This window comes from Poecilia reticulata, chromosome 3 (assembly GCF_904066995.2).
Source record: "Poecilia reticulata chromosome 3, P_reticulata-male-v2, whole genome shotgun sequence".
NCBI classification, from domain to species: domain Eukaryota; kingdom Metazoa; phylum Chordata; class Actinopteri; order Cyprinodontiformes; family Poeciliidae; genus Poecilia; species Poecilia reticulata.
Window position 1 is genome coordinate 2,929,875 of NC_088832.1, and position 5,894 is coordinate 2,935,768.

The window sequence follows — 5,894 nt, forward strand, 5'->3', positions numbered from 1 at the left end:
AATGTGCTGAAGTCATCATAACAGGCTTCAGTCACCAACATGACGTACTAATGAAGAAAAAAAGAAGGCAGCCAATATGTTATTGTTTATTATCATTATTATTTATAAAGACAAAAACATTTTGGCTTAGCTTTGATTGCATAGATCAAACCACCGGTCCAGCACAGCCACTCTCCCCATTATGCCATCTATAGCCGAAAACTTCAAGAAAACGACTCCGCAGCTAAATAATGTTAACTCAAACGGCCTTTCTGACAGTTTTAATGTTCGTTTAACCACCGACACCCCGTGCTACACCTGCTTGGCTAGCTTTAGCTGCTAACAAAATAATAAACCAAGGGTGCTCACGTCCAGTCCTCGAGAGATACCGTCCTGCAACTTTTCATGCATCTTCACTCCAACAGACCTGCTAACCAGCCTTTCATTTCATTCAGGTGTGTTAATTGGAGCAGGGAAGCATCTGAAAGTTGCAGGAAAGCAGTTCTCAGGGTCTGGACTTGAGCATCTCTGTACTGAACAGTCGTATCGCGACATCCAAACAAATAAACTTACGTTAAGCAGAAGTTGATACTCTTGCGCAAACAGAAAGTTAATGCATTCATAAAAAATAATCAAAATCAAAAACATGACTATCTTAACATGAAACTTACCTTTTTTAAATAGATCTTTATTAAGATACAGAATACATAACAGTATAAACGCAGCATACTTTGTGGTATAATGTCTGCCAGGGAGTTACAAACATTGAGACAATACATCACCATTACATTACATAAATACATTAAAGAGAGAACATAAAGAGCATGTTTTAATATATTTGGGGAACTTACCTTCTTATGATAAGATCCAGACAAGACGCCATACTGCCGTCTCCAGGGCAACACGTGACGTCACAGATACGTTGCGGTTGTGGGAGCAACTCTTTATCAAACACCATCTTTTTAGGGAAACTGACAAACCTATCTTTAAATTTGACTAAACAAGTGTTTAATTAATTTTATTTTTAACATACAACACCAACACTGGTAATGTAACACTTTTGATTATGTTCTGTAGATTTCGATTCATTCCCTAAAAGATTTATTATGGAAAGTTTTTTTTTCTTCCGTTTAATATTGTCTTTAAATTCTGGTTCTCTAAGATGCAAATACAAGTAAAATGTCTTGCCTAGGAAAAAAAACTGTATTGTACAATTATTTGTACAATTATTTGGTTTTAAGGTGGACAGTGATTTTAAATTGGACAGCCAAATCAGAGCCGTGGTTAAGTCCAGCTTTTATCATTTAAGGCGATTGGCATCAGTGAAATCTTTTCTTTCCAGGCAACATTTTGAAACAGTGATCCACGCTTTTATCTCGACTCGACTGGATTACTGTAACGCACTTTATCTGGGAGTCAGTCAGTCGCTGCTCTCACGTCTGCAGCTGGTTCAGAATGCAGCTGCTAGACTTTTGACAGGAACTCGGAAGAGGGAGCATGTGACCCCTGACCCCTGACCTGGTCTCACTTCACTGGCTGCCTGTATATTTTAGGATTCATTTTAAAATTCTTATGTTTGTTTTTAAATCGTTACATAATCTTGCCCCGGCTGACCTCTGAGCTTCTTCACCCCTACGTAGCCCATCGGTCACTCAGGTCAGCAGATCAGCTGCTCTTGGAGGTACAGAGATCCAGGAGGAAGCTCAGAGGGTCAGAGCTTCTCTGTCATGGGCCCAAAGTTATGGAACGACCTGCCTTTGCAGGTCAGAGAGGCCCCTTCACTGTCTACTTTTAAAGTTCGTCTTAAAACCCATTTATTTTACTTGGCTTTTAACTCCTGCGGGATCTAGTTTTAGAGTGTTTGTTTTTGTTTTTAAACTGTAAGAGTTTTAATTTTTTTTATTATGCTGTGTTTTAATGTACAGCACTTTGTATCAGCTGTGGTTGTTTTAAAGTGCTTTATAAATAAAGTTGGTATGGTATGGTATTATTTTGCGGTAGTTTGCTGCCAGTCGTCAGTCTTGATTGTGACAAGAGAAGAAAACATAAAATTGACAATATCCTACCATATTTTGGAATAACAGTATGTTACTGATGGAATTCCACCGTAAATTTACAGCCATTTCTAAGAGTGCAGGAAATATTGCCCAAAAACTCATCCCTGTGCTTACTTTGAGAAATAAAGAGTTAAGAGTGAAATAACTTTTTCTACACAATAATAGTAGTTCCAAGAACTGCTGGTATAAGTTTTATATCGATAGGATAATATTTGGGGGGAATAGAGAGGGGATGCATATTGTGGCAGGCTCAAAATCTATAATGCCAAACAAAACATGCATCCCTGTGCTAATTGGGGAAAATAAAGAGCTGAAAAGATTTAATCTCTTCTACGTAATGACACTTGTTCTCTGAGCTAATGCTATAAGTTTCATATCAACAAGACGGATGCAAATATTTTCAGGCTCATAAATTAAGTTGCATTCCCTCCTACATTAACAGACTAGAATGTTAAGCATGATGTAAAATGTTCTACATAATGGGTCTCTGTTTTGTAATGCTTTTGAGCTATTATGGTATCAAAAGACAAAGCAGAGAATTTCAAACCATTTGTGGAGAACATTTACAACAGACGGACTAAAAAAAAAGTTCGACTCATGTGTCAATAAAAGTGTAAAACCCATATTTAATTCAAGTAATTTGCTAAATAAAACCCACCGTATTAGGGGTTACATGGTTAAGAAATGTGATAACGTTACAAATATCTTTAAAATTTCCTCTTCGGTCATATTTTTGTCCGTTTTCTCGTCAATATGCGAGAGTTTAGAGCGATGCGCGCTCCCGCGACAGGGGATGCAAATCTGGGCAGGCAGGCGTTTCTGGGCAGAACACCTGACCACAGTCTGACCAGTGCTGAGGGTCGTTCATCATTTCATTTACGAAGCTGAAGGCAGCAGCAGAAACACCAGCTTAGGGTCAACTCTGTCCTCTTCCCGTTTGCTCCTCATCATCATCATCATCATCATCATCATCATCATCATCATCATCATCATCATCATCATCATCATCATCATCATCATCATCATCATCATCATCATCATCATCATCATCATCATCATCATCATCATCATCATCATCATCATCACCTCTTCTGATTTCCACGTTCCGATCGTTTTTAATGGACTCCGGTTCAAATTAAAACGGCTTGGTAACATTACTAATCACTGGTTTTCCTGGAGGAGCTTGGAAGTTGGACCATTATTCGTCATTTACCCAGAATGCATTGCAGCGTGAAGAAATTGGCGACATTCCTGCGAAAATTTTAAAATTTATAAAAACTAAATAACCTACGGTATTATTGTTTTTACATTTAAAACAAATATTTCCCAAATAAGGTCTATTTTTATAACTAATCATAGATCCCATTAAGTTTAAGTCATGATACTTCCAAGATCTTCGATTTCTACATGTTTATAGGTTCTCAGCCATTCAGGACATGGAATGATGCAATGAATCAATATTTATGAGAAATTATTTATTAAGAGCTACTCATTAAAACTTTTTAGTCAGAGCCTTAAGTTTTTATAAAGGTGTAGCAGAGACTAGATCAGTGACACTGAACCAAACTTCATATCTAAATAACATTTGAATCTTAGTTTGACTTCTATGGGTCTCAGCAGGTTGTTTACTGAGAAAAACACATTTGATATGCATTATTTACCAGTCATTTTTGGTCCTGCAAGCTTGAACACAATAAAATAATTTTAAACCAAATTTTACGTTACATTTCATTATAACTTTGCTGACCGCCCCCAAAATTGCTCTCAATAAATTTCCGTTTATGGTGCCCCCCTCCCCCAATAATGAAATGGGATTTGTTCCTTTGATTGAAATAATTTTTATATCTTGTATTTTATTACTCTGTGGGGGTTATAGGTTTGCCATGTTTAAAAAGTGGTGTAATTCAGCAGGTCTGTGTGAATGAACATTTTTCTTAAACCAATTGTTTGTATGAAATTTTATAGAAACAAATATTCCCATTACATTGTTTTAAAAAGGCACTAGGCCTCAGTCTAATCGAAATAGATGAATTCATCCATCCATTTTCTTCCGCTTATCCGGGGTCGGGTCGCGGGGGCAGCAGCTTCAGAAGGGAGGCCCAGACTTCCCTCTCCCCAGCCACTTCTTCCAGCTCCTCCGGGGGAATCCCAAGGCGTTCCCAGGCCAGCCGAGAGACATAGTCCCTCCAGCGTGTCCTGGGTCTTCCCCGAGGCCTCCTCCTGGTGGGACGTGCCCGGAACTCCTCACCTGGGAGGCGTCCAGGAGGCATCCTGACCAAATGCCCGAGCCTCAACTGGCTCCTCTCGACGTGGAGGAGCAGCGGCTCTACTCTGAGTCCCTCCCGGATGACCGAGCTTCTCACTCTATTTCTAAGGGAGAGCCCAGCCACCCTGTGGAGGAAACCCATTTCGGCCGCTTGTATCCGTGATCTCGTTCTTTCGGTCATGACCCAAAGCTCATGACCATAGATGAGGATGGGAACGTAGATCGACCGGTAAATCGAGAGCTTCGCTTTTTGACTCAGCTCTCTCTTCACCACGATGGACCGGTACAGCGCCCGCTTCACGACAGACGCTGCCCCAATCCGCCTGTCGATCTCCCGCTCCCTTCTTCCCTCATTCGTGAACAAGATCCCCAGATACTTAAACTCCTCCACTTGAGGCAGGACGACCCCCCTGACCCGGAGAAGGCACTCTACCCTTTTCCGGCTCAAGACCATGGCCTCGGATTTGGAGGCACTGAGCCTCATCCCAGCCGCTTCACACTCGGCCGCGAACCGATCCAGCGAGAGCTGCAGATCACGATCTGATGAAGCCAACAGGACCACATCATCCGCAAAAATCAGAGATGTGGTCCTAAGGCCACCAAAACGGATCCCCTCAACACCTCGGCTGCGCCTAGAAATTCTGTCCATGAAGGTAATGAACAGAATCGGTGACAAAGGGCAGCCTTGGCGGAGTCCAACTCTCACCGGAAACGAGCCCGACTTACTGCCGGCAATGCGGACCAGACTCTGACACCGGTCATACAGGGACCTGACAGCCCGTATCAAAGGGCCCGGTACCCCATACTCCCGGAGTACCCCCCACAGGGCCCCCCGAGGGACACAGTCGAACGCCTTCTCCAAGTCCACAAAACACATGTAGACTGGTTGGGCGAACTCCCAGAACCCTCCAGGACCCTGCTGAGGGTGTAGAGCTGGTCCAGTGTTCCACGACTAGGACGAAAACCACACTGCTCTTCCTGAATCCGAGGTTCAACTATCCGATGGACCCTCCTCTCCAGGACCCCTGAATAGACCTTACCAGGGAGGCTTAAGAGTGTGACCCCTCTGTAATTGGAGCACACCCTCCGGTCCCCCTTTTTAAACAGGGGGACCACCACCCCAGTCTGCCAATCCAGGGGAACTGCCCCCGATGTCCATGCGATATTGCAGAGTCGCGTGAGCCAACACAACCCTACAACATCCAGAGCCTTAAGGAACTCCGGGCGGATCTCATCCACCCCCGGGGCCCTGCCACCGAGGAGCTTTTTGACCACCTCGGCGACCTCGTCCCCAGAGATTGGAGAGCCCAGCCCAGAGTCCCCAGGCTCAGCTTCCTCAACAGAAGGCATGTTGGTGGGATTGAGGAGGTCTTCGAAGTATTCCACCCACCAGCCCACAACGTCCCGAGTTGAGGTCAGCAGCACCATCCCCACTATGAACAGTGTTGGTGCTGCACTGCTTCCCCCTCCTGAGACGCCGGATGGTGGACCAGAATCGCCTCGAAGCCGTATGAGAGTCTGTCTCCATGGCCTCTCCAAACTGAGTTTTTGCCTGAGGCAAAAGACCAAGTAACAATTCAAATACATCTGTC